We start from the raw sequence: 16,925 nt of genomic DNA, 5'->3' as shown, positions 1-16,925 counted from the left end.
TCACAACATTAAAACATTATGAAAACATCATTCAACCCTAACAGTTGTATTGTTGCAACATTGTTCCCGGAAAGCATTCCTATATCGTGTGCGTGCATGGTAATAAACACATTTCTGATCTTCAGGTCTGATCTGAATTAATTGATTGACTGTGCTTGGTTGATTCAGAGGAACGATATTATGGAGCTACATCCATTCATCCGGCACGCAAAGGATTTTAATCCGGCCCTTTGATTAATTTTATTAGAACATGAAATATTATAATAACTTCCCACAAAGAAAAATGTTATGTCAAGAATGCACTTCCATTCTATCTCATCCAATGGGAGGATTGGTGAGAAGGTGAGAGATGATTGTAATATTTAATAAATAATAATAATAATAATAATAATAATAATATTAAACATTTCTCCATCTGCCACTGTAATGTAATCTGTTTTGAATGTATCTTTAATTGGGCACTTTTGATCATCAGTATTGGTGATGGTGAGAAGTGAGATAATTAGATCAATATTAATGTAGCCTATATAAATGGATAAATGTATTATACTGCCCTATTGTGTATGCTACATAAATACATTGTTAACACTTTAACACTAAATACATACAGAGTATTAAGGGTATACATTTAAAATAGATGAGTAGTAGCCCTGAGCCTAATGGACGAAGGACTGCCGGGCGTTGTAAACTTACATGACCGACGCGGAGCTTAACCTCCGCGAATGTCATTTCAACAGCGCATCGCCCGGCGCCGAGAAATAGGCCTAGCCTATATAATGGAAAGTAGCCTAATGGAAGTAGCCTATGGAAAGTAGCCAAATCAGTAGCCAAATCTTGCACTTTATATTCCTGTAGACCTACTTATTTACAATTTATTCCGTTTGTCTAATCAAATATATATTTTGATCTCAAGCAGGAAATTATAGTTTGTTAACCGTCAACAGCAGCTCGGATATATATATATTTTTGATGGGTCGTACCGAAAGCAAAGAAAATCTTTGGAGGAAAGCTGGAGGAGAGGAGACACTGATCAAAGAGTTTCACTCTCAAAATGTATTTAAAGTGAATCCGAAATGGAACTCAGCAGTGTGGTCCACCTTATGCAAGAGTATATTTGGGACAGATAAATCATCCATCAGAACATGGCTTCGTCAGGTATGGCACCAAAATCGGAGAGGGGTGAGATCATCAGTTGCCAAATTATGTGTAGCACGTACACCCAAAATACATGTAAATGTGAGGAAGGTGGATATGACACAGGAGGAGGAGGAGGAGGAGGAGAAGGTGGATATGACACAGGAGGAGGAGGAGGTGGAGGAGGAGGAGAAGGTGGTTATGACACAGGAGGAGGAGGAGGAGGAGGAGGAGGAGGAGGAGGAGGAGGAGAAGGTGGATATGACACAGGAGGAGGAGGAGGATGAGGAGGAGGTGGATATGACACAGGAGGAGGAGGAGGAGGAGGAGGAGGAGAAGGTGGATATGACACAGGAGGAGGAGGAGGAGGTGGATATGACACAGGAGGAGGAGGAGGAGGAGGAGGAGAAGGTGGATATGACACAGGAGGAGGAGGAGGATGAGGAGGAGGAGGAGAAGGTGGATATGACACAGGAGGAGGAGGAGGAGGAGAAGGTGGATATGACACAGGAGGAGGAGGAGGAGGAGGAGGAGGAGGAGAAGGTGGATATGACACAGGAGGATGAGGAGGAGGAGGAGGAGGAGGAGGAGAAGGTGGATATGACACAGGAGGAGGAGGAGGAGGAGGAGGAGGAGGAGGAGGAGATGGATATGACACAGGAGGAGGATCTGGAGGACACAAATGTGGAGGAAGAGCATGCCGATAATGACAATACGGCAGAGCTCTCTATAACAGAGGAGGACATTGCTGACAATACCAAATACAGGCAAACAAGACCAGGACTCAAGACATTCCACATTCACATAGAAAAAAACAAATGGAAAGACATTAAGCCGCTGTATGGCACCAACCAGCTCCGAAAACCTTGGACTGACATATTCTATAAGAACTTCCGGAAGACAAATCCTAGCTGCACCCTGACATTCCAGTATCAACATGTTAAGGTGAAGCAGGGCCGAAAGAAGAAGTGTTCCTACCTCAAAGTGAAGGCGGCTTGTACTTTCAAGGCCTGTGAAGCGCGCTACAGCTTTACCATAGAAAAAAAACATCCAAAAGGAGTGAAATGGTTCAAATCAGTGTAACACGTCATGGATGTGTAAAACATGAGAAAGTGGAAGTAAGGTCACGGCCTGCCACATATCTAAAGAGGGGAAAGATAGCCAGAGCCCTTCACAAAGGTGTCAGCAACACATACTACCGTAAACTCAGTAAGACACCAGTGGATGAGTTGGTGGCTGGAAACATGACAAGAATCATTTCAAAAAATGTGCTTAAAGAGATCGGCTCAGAATTCCATCGCAGCACACGTCTACACAATGACATAATCTTGGAATTAATCCTTACTCAAAGGATCCAACGAGAGTCAGACACCTTCACCTTCTGTCCTGGATATATCCAGCACCTGCAGGTAGATCCCTTTGCTGTCCATCTGTACACAGAGTGTGGCTTGGGAATTGCCATCCAGCACTTACAGAGCAGAAAACCTGTGACCCTGTTCTTAGATGCTACTGGAGGGATAGTGAGCAAAATTCCCGACCAAAACAAAAGGGTATTTTACTACTGCCTTACCCTGCCTGGAGGAGGAAGAGACAGACCACCTCTGCCTGTGACAGAAATGATCACAAATGACCACGCCGTCCCAAATCTGTCATTCTGGTTGATGCAGACCCTCTTGAGGATCTCCAAAGTGACAGTCATCCGAGTCCACCAGGTGGAGCTTGATTACTGTTGGGCCTTAATCCAGAGTGCCCTTCTGGCCTTCAATAAGGAGAATGTCATCATTTACCTCGAGAAGGCACACCTTCTTATTGAGGGGAGATTTACCGGGAGACAAATGAGGAAGATGACTGTTGTCCACCTCTGCTCTGCTCATATCATCAAGGCTGTGAGTGGGGCGTTCAGCAGGAAGATCACAGACAAGGCTCTGAGAGAGTTTGCAACTTACTGCGTTGCACAGCTGTTGAATAGCACATGCATGCTGGCTGCTCTCACAGTCTTTCGTCACATGTGTGTTGTGTTCACGGCAAAGTACTCATCAGAGGTGATAAAGAAGAGTATCACTGTCTTGCAAGGGCTCATAGCCAAAACTGGCACACTACATGGTGATACACAAACAAAGCCTCTCCTCCAACAGAATGAGCTTCCAACAGATGCTGAAACCATCTTTGCAAGGTCACCTTTTACAAAGGAGTTCAAGGGAGTGTTTGAGGAGGTCTCTGGTGAAATCCGGATGGAGAGTAACCATCAAGCACTTCCAAACCACTACTACTGTCCTGAGCTACTAGATGTGCTGTTCAGTGACTACTTGGGAATCTTCCCATTGTGGAGTGGAATCCTCCTTGGTGACCTCTGCCGGTATGCTGTGGATGGAGACCACATAAAGGATGGCACAGAGGAAACAAGGCAGACAAACACTTATGTAGAGCAGTGGTTCGGAATTGTGAAGAACTCCATCCTGAAAAAAGAGAGAGCTCTCCGCCCTGCAGCCTTTATAAATAGGCAGTATGCCTCCCTACAAGGCAGATATAGGGAGCACATCATAAAAAATGGCATGCCTATGGAAATGCTAACGAGGCCAATCAGACCAATAAAGCCGAAAACGTGCCATCCTGAGGTCCCAGAGAAAACAGAAGAACAGTGGGACAAAAAATGTCAGACCACCACACAGTCCCGCCAAAGAAGCAAATATTTTGACCCACCATCGGACATGCCATCGCCAAAGCACAAAACTACTCCTCTGAAGGTATCATGAACTACTACTACAGTACTATTTTGTGCCAAATATATTCTACATTATTGTTGTTGTAATTAACAATAATATTTCTTCTTTATAGGCATTGCAGGTTAAAAAGCCCCCCCCAAAAAACAAGATCAACCAAGATCAACCAGCCAAAACCATGGTACCTTGCATACATTATTTATTTAATTTACATTACATTACATTCATCTGTCATGTTGTCAGCCACCAACTCCAAGTTTAGAGTAGACATCCATCAAGCATTACAATGATTTGAACCATTTCACTCCTTTTGGCTTTTTTTTTGCTATGGTAAAGATGTAGCACGCTTCACATTACATCACATTACTGTCATTTAGCAGATGCTTTTGCCCAAAGCAACTTACAATGAGTCCATTTAACGTTGGTAGTCAAGAGGACTGTTAGTGATCAGGAATAATAAGTACACAAGTTCCAAGTGCAAAAGCAAGGTATTGAATGGGCAGTACAAGAATAAATAATTCCAAATACAATAACAATCTAATGTTTTGATAGAAGGCTACCAAAAGCTCCGAAGCCCACTGGTGGTGCTCTGAGGCCCACCAGGAGACCACGGCCCACTCGGTGAGAATAGCTGCTCTACAAATTTGTCAAAGTGTACATACAGTATGACACATATTGATATGTAGTATGATGTTGTCTAAGAGGGTCTGAAATCATATTTAACAATTTCAACTAATGTGTTTCAGATCAACTCTCTCTGGGGGAAGGAAGACAGTGGGGTGGTAGTGGCATTGATTAATTCCAAAGAAAACAGGAACGTGTCCTACACCCTCCGCCATGCTGAGTTCCTGACACTGAGGCCACACCAGTGGCTGGCAGGGGAGGTAACCAAGACTACACTGTTTCCATAATTGTAAACATCATACAGGATAGATAAAGTTAAAATATTTCAAACGAAATACTGAGCATTGAATTATTAAACATTTGTCATTTTCAGGTAATGGAAACATACCTCCAGATACTTATAAATCAGAGTGGCAAGGGGCAAAAAAAAGTTTTGCTCAACCACTATACTGGAGGTATGATTCTCCATGGGACGAGGGAGGCAATGGCACGTCAATCCCTACGAAAGTAATGACCGTGTAGACCTGTAGACCTTATCCAGCAACATCTTGTGTTGGTCTATACCTTCAGTAGTGGGTCAGAACTATGTTGGACTATACCTTCAGTAGAGGGTCAGAACTGTGTTGGACTATACCTTCAGTAGAGGGTCAGAACTGTGTTGGACTATACCTTCAGTAGAGCTATGTTCACACTGCAAGGCTTACTGCTCAATTCTGATTTACTGCCCAGATCTGTCAAGGTACTGTATGAAATGATTAGTTGTTCTAAATATCTCATACTAGTTAGTGCATTGTATAGGTTACACGTTTTTACATTTTTTGATTCTATAGGTGCTGAAACCATTTTTGTAAACATGCTAGAGTTAAAATCATTAGATGCTTTAATCTTGCAGCCCTCTAGGAGTGACACAGTCACAGTCATAGAGGAATACTTGACTTTATTCATTGGCTGACAGTGGCACTTCAGCCCGTCCATACACACACACACACACACACACACACACACACACACACACACACACACACACACACACAGGGATGGCACGCCATTAATTAGATCCAGTCTTGTTTCTATTTGACAGCTTTTGTCTTCCTTTTTGAATTTGTTTCAGGTTTCATTCAGTGACTATGAGGCCATCATAGGCTTCATCAACATAAATAATGTGCACTGGACGTTAATGGTGAGATCATCTTTCTCAATCACTCCACCACACAAAATTGTGCTGCTATGTTAAACTAAGTGTATGATGAAACAGAGGTATGGTTTGTTACAGTTCTGTCAAGCTGCATCAGGCAGTGTGTTTTTAATCGACCCATCTGGAGGACAAGAGCTGGCGCATTCTGAGGATGTGGCCACAAGATTAAGGTAAATATGTACATCATCTACAAATATTTATGCATCAATAAGTCTACATGTAGGGCACAGTCATGTATGTATGGCACAACAATGAATCTGTTAGATAACAGAATTTGTTTTCCATACAGGGAATACTTCAGAATGCGGCTCAATAAACACGGGAAGAAAGACTGGCTGGGGTTGAAGTTGAAGGGGGAAACTATCAACCACACCAAACAACAGCTGTGGCGTGTTTGTTATGGAGGTGAACATAACATGATGTTTGCATATTCTGTACTCTTTGATATATTTAACTTTCAATTTTAGGATACTGTAGTTTAACAAGTTTAAATTATGTTCATATTTAGTTTGCAAGACAGATCATTGCAGAATTTCCAATCATCCCAACACACTTGGTCTTAGACCCCTCCAAGAAGGGTATGACGTGGAAAAGAAAGGTGTTTGCTGAGGCCATTCTGGATGCATCAGGTGTGCACAATTAATTAACAGGGGCATATAAAATATTAATGCTATTACCCAGAGTATGACATTTTACAGCATACTTTCTTACAGACTTCAGAATCGAGAACTGTTGCTCCATGTGTGCATCTCAATCTGTTCCTGGAGGAGCCACACCTGTAATTCATTGGGTTAGTACCTGTTTCACTTAAAATTCTGTACTGTTTATTACTTATTTATGTATCTCTGTTTGGCAGATAATGCAGTCACACTAAACTTGCAGTATTTTGGTGTAATTTAGCAGATGTTTATAGAATGTGCCAATATTGTGAGATAGTATTGTGTTTCTGTGCTCGTGGGCACAATGTTGTTAGCATTAGGCAATTACCATCAAGTGGCAAGGCCCTTTTGGTCTCTGCTCCAATGGTCTAACCGTACACACCGTCCAGTATTCAATTTTCATGAGCATGTGATTTGGTCAAACTTAAATTACTATAAATGTAACAAAATACCATAAGTTAACTGTTAATTCATTCTCATTACTGTATTAACTAATACCTTAGTTGACATGGACATTAGTAAAAACAAAAGGGCGACATTGGATAATCTCCTGTTTTGTGCTATATGTCTGGAGATCTACACTTTAGCTTTTCCTATTCCACTCACTAACTCTACATGACGATAACATGCATCATGAGGGTGTAAGACATTATGTAACCGTTTCTAGGTTCAGTTCTAACCTAGTAGTTGAATCTGAAGTAGTTTGAATCTAGTATCATGTGCTACTCTCAGTGATAGTTTTGTTTTAAATTCTACAGATTGCCTGCTCTGTGTGCATGAGGTGGTTCCACTCAGAGTGTCTGAGTATGACTCAGGAGGAATTCAATGAGGCCAAGCGAGCTCCAGTCTGGAAGTGCCGTCTTTGCTGTGACAGTAAAAAGGGTAAACTCAGGTACATAGGAATGTATCACCTTAAAGCCCATTGACACAAGGAAAAACACCTGAACACACAACAATGACTGAATTGTAACACATTTCCATCCCAAATAAGACTATCACCACCCATTCTATGGACTGATGGCATTGTTTTCTGAACACCACAGCCTAATGTGTCAGAATATATGGAGAAGTAAAGAGAGAATGTCTTTGAATTATATGTCAGTAAATATTATGTAGAAAGAAAGAGAGAATGGGTTTGAATTAAATGCGAGGAAATGTCCCAGTCCAAAAGCGTTACGCCAGGGTTCAGGCTATGTGGCCTGTCTACGCATTGACCCTTCTCTCCCTCTCTCTCGCTCTTCCTCCATTCCACAGGGCCCATTGAGCAGCTCAGTGACTACACCAGAATGCGCAGTGCCCTGTTCTAACTAACGACTTCGACGCCTCACCCCTCCCCACCAGTGTTGTTCTGTGCGTCATATCAGCTGTTTGTTCTCCTCCTCTCCATCACTCCTCCATCACTCCTCCCTCTCTCCTCTCTGTTCCAGCTGGTTAGGAGAGATAGTTTTATAATAGTTTATTTTTTGTGCCAATATTTTTTTTAAATCAACATTTTGTGTCCATTTTGCTGAGTCTGAGAAAATCTGCTCCTCGACTGAAATAAGTACACCTACTGATAGCCTAAGCCTTGTATTGTTGTGCTACAGTGATTACAGCAGATTCTGCTGTCACCTCCCCGATAGTAATCTGCAATTGGTTTGAGCTGCTTTGGCCCAATATTGGCAGTTATTGATCAGGACAGCCATATCTCCATAGGGTTTTTGAGTTCTTGAATTTTAATAAATTCCTAATCAATTGATTGCGAAATCCAAAGGTTGCCATTTTTGGATGGGCACTCCCAGAACAATTTACAATTGGTTTGAGGTGTTTCGACCCAATATTGGCAGAGTTATTGATCAGGACAGACATATCTCCATAGGGTTTTTGAGTTCTTGAATTTTAATAAATTCCTAATCAATTGATTGGGAAAAAAAAGGTTGCCATTTTTGGATGGGCACTCCCAGAACAATCTGCAATTGGTTTGAGGTATTTTGACTCAATATTGGCAGAGTTATTGATCAGGAAAGCCAAATCTCCATAGGGTTTTTGAGTTCTTGGATTTTAATAAATTCCTAATCAATTGATTGCGAAATCCAAAGGTTGCCATTTTTTGATGGGCACTCCCAGAACAATTTACAATTGGTTTGAGGTGTGTTGACTGAATATTGGCAGAGTTATTGATCAGGAAAGCCAAATCTCCATAGGGTTTTTGAGTTCTTGAATTTTAATAAATTCCTAATCAATTGATTGCGAAATCCAAAGGTTGCCATTTTTGAATGGGCACTCCCAGAACAATCTGCAATTGGTTTGAGGTGCATTGGCCCAATATTGGCAGAAATATTGATCAGGAAAGCCATATCTCCATAGGGTTTTTGAGTTCTTGAATTTTAATAAATTCCTAATCAATTGATTGCGAAATCCAAAGGTTGCTATTTTTTTATGGGCACTCCCAGAACAATTTACAATTGGTTTGAGGTGTTTTGACACAATATTGGCAGAGTTATTGATCAGGACAGCCATATCTCCATAGGGTTTTTGAGTTCTTGAATTTTAATAAATTCCTAATCAATTGATTGGGAAAAACAAAGGTTGCCATTTTTGGATGAGCACCCCCAGGACAATCTGCAATTGGTTTGAGGTGCATTGGCCCAATATTGGCAGAGTAATTGATCAGGAAAGCCAAATCTCCATAGGGTTTTTGAGTTCTTGAATTTTAATAAATTCCTAATCAATTGATTGGGAAAAACAAAGGTTGCCATTTTTGGATGGGCACTCCCAGAACAATCGGCAATTTGTTTGAGGTGTTTTCGCCCAATATTGGTAGAGTTATTGATCAGGAAAGCCATATTTCCATAGGGTTTTTGAGTTCTTGAATTTTAATAAATTCCTAATCAATTGATTGGGAAATCCAAAGGTTGCCATTTTTGGAGGGGCACTCCCAGAACAATCTACAATTGGTTTGAGGTGCATTGGCCCAATATTGGCAGAGTTATTGATCAGGACAGCCATATCTCCCTAGGGTTTTTGATTTCTTGAATTTTAATAAATTCCTAATCAATTGATTGCGAAATCCAAAGGTTGCAATTTTTGGATGGGCACTCACAGAACAATTTACAATTGGTTTGAGGTGTTTTGACCCAATATTGGCAGAGTTATTGATCAGGAAAGCCAAATCTCCATAGGGTTTTTGAGTTCTTGAATTTTAATAAATTCCTAATCAATTGATTGCGAAATCCAAAGGATGCCATTTTTGGATGGGCACTCCCAGAACAATCTGCAATTGGTTTGAGGTGCATTGGCCCAATATTGGCAGAGTTATTGATCAGGAAAGCCAAATCTCCATAGGGTTTTTGAGTTCTTGAATTTTAATAAATTTCTAATCAATTGATTGCGAAATCCAAAGGTTGCCATTTTTGGATGGGCACTCCCAGAACAATTTACAATTGGTTTGAGGTGTTTTGACCCAATATTGGCAGAGTTATTGATCAGGACAGCCATATCTCCATAGGGTTTTTGAGTTCTTGAATTTTAATACATTTCTAATCAATTGATTGGGAAAAACAAAGGTTGCCATTTTTGGATGGGCACTCCCAGAACAATCTGCAATTGGTTTGAGGTGCATTGGCCCAATATTGGCAGAGTTATTGATCAGGAAAGCCAAATCTCCATAGGGTTTTTGAGTTCTTGAATTTTAATAAATTCCTAATCAATTGATTGGGAAATCCAAAGGTTGCCATTTTTGGAGGAGCACTCCCAGAACAATCTACAATTGGTTTGAGGTGCATTGGCCCAATATTGGCAGAGTTATTGATCAGGACAGCCATATCTCCCTAGGGTTTTTGAGTTCTTGAATTTTAATAAATTCCTAATCAATTGATTGCGAAATCCAAAGGTTGCAATTTTTGGATGGGCACTCACAGAACAATTTACAATTGGTTTGAGGTGTTTTGACCCAATATTGGCAGAGTTATTGATCAGGACAGCCATATCTCCATAGGGTTTTTGAGTTCTTGAATTTTAATAAATTTCTAATCAATTGATTGGGAAAAAAAAAGGTTGCCATTTTTGGATGGGCACTCCCAGAACAAACTGCAATTGGTTTGAGGTGCATTGGCCCAATATTGGCAGAGTTATTGATCAGGAAAGCCAAATCTCCATAGGGTTTTTGAGTTCTTGAATTTTAATAAATTTCTAATCAATTGATTGCGAAATCCAAAGGTTGCCTTTTTGGATGGGCACTCCCAGAACAATTTACAATTGGTTTGAGGTGTTTTGACCGAATATTGGCAGAGTTATTGATCAGGACAGCCATATCTCCATAGGGTTTTTGAGTTCTTGAATTTTAATAAATTTCTAATCAATTGATTGGGAAAAACAAAGGTTGCCATTTTTGGATGGCCACTCCCAGAACAATCTGCAATTGGTTTGAGGTGCATTGGCCCAATATTGGCAGAGTTATTGATCAGGAAAGCCAAATCTCCATAGGGTTTTTGAGTTCTTGAATTTTAATAAATTTCTAATCAATTGATTGCGAAATCCAAAGGTTGCCAATTTTGGATGGGCACTCCCAGAACAATCTGCAATTGGTTTGAGGTGCATGGGCCCAATATTGGCAGAGTTATTGATCAGGAAAGCCATATCTCCATAGGGTTTTTGAGTTCTTGAATTTTAATAAATTCCTAATCAATTGATTGCGAAATCCAAAGGTTGCCATTTTTGGATGGGCACTCCCAGAACAATCTGCAATTGGTTTGAGGTGTTTTGACCCAATATTGGCAGAGTTATTGATCAGGACAGCCAAATCTCCATAGGGTTTTTGAGTTCTTGAATTTTAATAAATTCCTAATCAATTGATTGCGAAATCCAAAGGTTGCCATTTTTGGATGGCCACTCCCAGAACAATCTGCAATTGATTTGAGGTGCATTGGCCCAATATTGGCAGAGTTATTGATCAGGAAAGCCAAATCTCCATAGGGTTTTTGAGTTCTTGAATTTTAATAAATTTCTAATCAATTGATTGCGAAATCCAAAGGTTGCCAATTTTGGATGGGCACTCCCAGAACAATCTGCAATTGGTTTGAGGTGCATGGGCCCAATATTGGCAGAGTTATTGATCAGGAAAGCCATATCTCCATAGGGTTTTTGAGTTCTTGAATTTTAATAAATTCCTAATCAATTGATTGCGAAATCCAAAGGTTGCCATTTTTGGATGGGCACTCCCAGAACAATCTGCAATTGGTTTGAGGTGTTTTGACCCAATATTGGCAGAGTTATTGATCAGGACAGCCAAATCTCCATAGGGTTTTTGAGTTCTTGAATTTTAATAAATTCCTAATCAATTGATTGCGAAATCCAAAGGTTGCTAATTTGGGATGGGCACTCCCAGAACAATTTACAATTGGTTTGAGGTGTTTTGACCCAATATTGGCAGAGTTATTGATCAGGACAGCCAAATCTCCATAGGGTTTTTGAGTTCTTGAATTTTAATAAATTCCTAATCAATTGATTGCGAAATCCAAAGGTTGCCATTTTGGGATGGGCACTCCCAGAACAATTTACAATTGGTTTGAGGTGTTTTGACCCAATATTGGCAGAGTTATTGATCAGGACAGCCAAATCTCCATAGGGTTTTTGAGTTCTTGAATTTTAATAAATTCCTAATCAATTGATTGCGAAATCCAAAGGTTGCCATTTTGGGATGGGCCCTCCCAGAACAATTTACAATTGGTTTAAGGTGTTTTGACCCAATATTGGCAGAGTTATTGATCAGGAAAGCCAAATCTCTATAGGGTTTTTGAGTTCTTGAATTTTAATAAATTCCCAATCAATTGATTGCGAAATCCAAAGGTTGCCATTTTTGGATGGGCACTCCCAGAACAAACTGCAATTGGTTTGAGGTGCATTGGCCCAATATTGGCAGAGTTATTGATCAGGAAAGCCAAATCTCCATAGGGTTTTTGAGTTCTTGAATTTTAATAAATTTCTAATCAATTGATTGCGAAATCCAAAGGTTGCCTTTTTGGATGGGCACTCTCAGAACAATTTACAATTGGTTTGAGGTGTTTTGACCCAATATTGGCAGAGTTATTGATCAGGACAGCCATATCTCCATAGGGTTTTTGAGTTCTTGAATTTTAATAAATTTCTAATCAATTGATTGGGAAAAACAAAGGTTGCCATTTTTGGATGGCCACTCCCAGAACAATCTGCAATTGGTTTGAGGTGCATTGGCCCAATATTGGCAGAGTTATTGATCAGGAAAGCCAAATCTCCATAGGGTTTTTGAGTTCTTGAATTTTAATAAATTTCTAATCAATTGATTGCGAAATCCAAAGGTTGCCAATTTTGGATGGGCACTCCCAGAACAATCTGCAATTGGTTTGAGGTGCATGGGCCAAATATTGGCAGAGTTATTGATCAGGAAAGCCATATCTCCATAGGGTTTTTGAGTTCTTGAATTTTAATAAATTCCTAATCAATTGATTGCGAAATCCAAAGGTTGCCATTTTTGGATGGGCACTCCCAGAACAATCTGCAATTGGTTTGAGGTGTTTTGACCCAATATTGGCAGAGTTATTGATCAGGACAGCCAAATCGCCATAGGGTTTTTGAGTTCTTGAATTTTAATAAATTCCTAATCAATTGATTGCGAAATCCAAAGGTTGCCAATTTGGGATGGGCACTCCCAGAACAATTTACAATTGGTTTAAGGTGTTTTGACCCAATATTGGCAGAGTTATTGATCAGGACAGCCATATCTCCATAGGGTTTTTGAGTTCTTGAATTTTAATAAATTTCTAATCAATTGATTGGGAAAAACAAAGGTTGCCATTTTTGGATGGCCACTCCCAGAACAATCTGCAATTGGTTTGAGGTGCATTGGCCCAATATTGGCAGAGTTATTGATCAGGAAAGCCAAATCTCCATAGGGTTTTTGAGTTCTTGAACTTTAATAAATTTCTAATCAATTGATTGCGAAATCCAAAGGTTACCAATTTTGGATGGGCACTCCCAGAACAATCTGCAATTGGTTTGAGGTGCATGGGCCCAATATTGGCAGAGTTATTGATCAGGAAAGCCATATCTCCATAGGGTTTTTGAGTTCTTGAATTTTAATAAATTCCTAATCAATTGATTGCGAAATCCAAAGGTTGCCATTTTTGGATGGGCACTCCCAGAACAATCTGCAATTGGTTTGAGGTGTTTTGACCCAATATTGGCAGAGTTATTGATCAGGACCACCATATCTCCATAGGGTTTTTGAGTTCTTGAATTTTAATAAATTCCTAATCAATTGATTGCGAAATCCAAAGGTTGCCATTTTTGGATGGGCACTCCCAGAACAATCTGCAATTGGTTTGAGGTGCATTGGCCCAATATTGGCAGAGTTATTTATCAGGAAAGCCAAATCTCCATAGGGTTTTTGAGTTCTTGAATTTTAATAAATTTCTTATCAATTGATTGGGAAAAACAAAGGTTGCCATTTTTGGATGGGCACTCCCAGAACAATCTGCAATTGGTTTGAGGTGCATGGGCCCAATATTGGCAGAGTTATTGATCAGGAAAGCCATATCTCCATAGGGTTTTTGAGTTCTTGACTTTTAATAAATTCCTAATCAATTGATTGCGAAATCCAAAGGTTTCCATTTTTGGATGGGCACTCCCAGAACAATCTGCAATTGGTTTGAGGTGCATTTGCCCAATATTGGCAGAGTTATTGATCAGGAAAGCCATATCTCCATAGGGTTTTTGAGTTCTTGAATTTTAATAAATTCCTAATCAATTGATTGCGAAATCCAAAGTTGCCATTTTTGGATGGGCACTCCCAGAACAATTTACAATTGGTTTGAGGTGTTTTGACCCAATATTGGCATAGTTATTGATCAGGACCACCATATCTCCATAGGGTTTTTGAGTTCTTGAATTTTAATAAATTCCTAATCAATTGATTGCGAAATCCAAAGGTTGCCATTTTTGGATGGGCACTCCCAGAACAATTTACAATTGATTTGAGGTGTTTTGACCCAATATTGGCAGAGTTATTGATCAGGACAGCCATATCTCCATAGGGTTTTTGAGTTCTTGAATTTTAATAAATTCCTAATCAATTGATTGGGAAAAACAAAGGTTGACATTTTTGGATGGGCACTCCCAGAACAATCTGCAATTGGTTTGAGGTGCATTGGCCCAATATTGGCAGAGTTATTGATCAAGAAAGCCAAATCTCCATAGGGTTTTTGAGTTCTTGAATTTTAATAAATTCCTAATCAATTGATTGCGAAATCCAAAGGGTGCCATTTTTGGATGGGCACTCCCAGAACAATCTGCAATTGGTTTGAGGTGCATTTGCCCAATATTGGCAGAGTTATTGATCAGGAAAGCCATATCTCCATAGGGTTTTTGAGTTCTTGAATTTTAATAAATTCCTAATCAATTGATTGCGAAATCCAAAGGTTGCCATTTTTGGATGGGCACTCCCAGAACAATCTGCAATTGGTTTGAGGTGCATTTGCCCAATATTGGCAGAGTTATTGATCAGGAAAGCCATATCTCCATAGGGTTTTTGAGTTCTTGAATTTTAATAAATTCCTAATCAATTGATTGCGAAATCCAAAGGTTGCCATTTTTGGATGGGCACTCCCAGAACAATTTACAATTGGTTTGAGGTGTTTTGACCCAATATTGGCAGAGTTATTGATCAGGACCACCATATCTCCATAGGGTTTTTGAGTTCTTGAATTTTAATAAATTCCTAATCAATTGATTGCGAAATCCAAAGGTTGCCATTTTTGGATGGGCACTCCCAGAACAATTTACAATTGGTTTGAGGTGTTTTGACCCAATATTGGCAGAGTTATTGATCAGGACAGCCATATCTCCATAGGGTTTTTGAGTTCTTGAATTTTAATAAATTCCTAATCAATTGATTGCGAAATCCAAAGGTTGCTATTTTTTGATGGGCACTCCCAGAACAATCTGCAATTGGTTTGAGGTGCATTGACCCAATATTGGCAGAGTTATTGATCAGGAAAGCCGAATCTCCATAGGGTTTTTGAGTTCTTGAATTTTAATAAATTCCTAATCAATTGATTGGGAAAAACAAAGGTTGCCATTTTTGGATGGGCACTCCGAGAACAATCGGCAATTGGTTTGAGGTGTTTTCACCCAATATTGGTAGAGTTATTGATCAGGAAAGCCATATCTCCATAGGGTTTTTGAGTTCTTGAATTTTAATAAATTCCTAATCAATTGATTGGGAAATCCAAAGGTTGCCATTTTTGGAGGGGCACTCCCAGAACAATCTACAATTGGTTTGAGGTGCATTGGCCCAATATTGGCAGAGTTATTGATCAGGACAGCCATATCTCCCTAGGGTTTTTGAGTTCTTGAATTTTAATACACTCCTAATCAATTGATTGCGAAATCCAAAGGTTGACATTTTTTGATGGGCACTCCCAGAACAATCTACAATTGGTTTGAGGTGTTTTGACCCAATATTGGCAGAGTTATTGATCAGGAAAGCCAAATCTCCATAGGGTTTTTGAGTTCTTGAATTTGAATAAATTCCTAATCAATTGATTGGGAAAAATAAAGGTTGGCATTTTTGGAGGGCCACTCCCAGAACAATCTACAATTGGTTTGAGGTGCATTGGTCCAATATTGACAGAGTTATTGATCAGGACAGCCATATCTCCATTGGGTTTTTCACTACTTTTACCATGGTCCCTAAAATGCCGAATGTGAATGTCTGTTGAATGTCGAATATAAAAACAACTTTACCACGGTCACCCACCGAGAGAGATAGCTCGTTACCTTGGTTACGTAAACAGTCAGTAAAGGGAACAACGCTCATCGGTATGGACAGCAAAGCTGCTTTTCTGTGCCAGAGCTAGTTTTCCCGTCATCTATTAACCTGCCATCTGGGACACAATTAGTTGTATCTTGTATTGTGTATTGTGTTAAGAAGAAGTTCACTAAAGAACCAGAAACGGAGAATCCCTTGTCGTGTGAGTCATTATACCCACGCACATCAGACGGACAAAACACGACAATATACATAGCACGTTAGGGTTAGTTTCTACTTACTCTGTAGTGAGCCATGGCAGTAATCTAAATCTGAATCTCTCGGTAGATAATAACTGACTGATGTCTTCAAACGTTCACCAAGACAACTTCCCTGACAGCAATCAACACACAGGCTCGCTCGTGCTAAGCGCATGCGCAGATAGCAATCAACACACAGGCACATTCCATTCGGCCCCACATTCCATTCGGCCCCACATTCCTACACACGGCGTCTGTCGTCATTCAAAAACCTTTTCTCGCTTCTCACTGGAGCTGACAACAACTGTGCGGGTGGCTAGAGCTAAACAGTCCATAGATACGAGCGACCAAACTCGTGCCGACGGGCGCTCTGCTGCTAAACTGCACTTCGTTGACGTTCACAGGAGTAGAAATACTTCTGTTGAAGAGTAGGAATACTCTGACTCGGGGTAGCGATACCCCGTGTTACGATTCGAGTAGCAATACTCGCCTTGCTCGGAACGAAAAAAGTAGCGATACTCCTCGTTCTGAACGACGCGAGTAGCAATACTCCCTGTTCTGCGAGTAGGA

At 40.1% G+C, this 16,925-nt stretch overlaps 1 long non-coding RNA gene across 1 annotated transcript; it reads left to right on the top strand.

Moving 5' to 3' along the window:
* The first annotated feature begins 6,001 nt into the window (after window positions 1–6,001).
* On the top strand, window positions 6,002–7,992 carry LOC308158879. Its single transcript, XR_013937471.1, has 3 exons — window positions 6,002–6,078; window positions 7,091–7,224; window positions 7,587–7,992. It is a non-coding gene; the product is annotated as an uncharacterized lncRNA (long non-coding RNA).
* The last annotated feature ends 8,933 nt before the right edge of the window (window positions 7,993–16,925 follow it).

The sequence above is a fragment of the Nansenia antarctica genome (assembly GCF_963989245.1).
Source record: "Nansenia antarctica genome assembly, chromosome: 5".
Lineage (NCBI taxonomy): Eukaryota > Metazoa > Chordata > Actinopteri > Argentiniformes > Microstomatidae > Nansenia > Nansenia antarctica.
The sequence above is the reverse complement of the archived record's forward strand: the minus strand, read 5'-3'. Positions and strand labels throughout refer to the sequence as shown.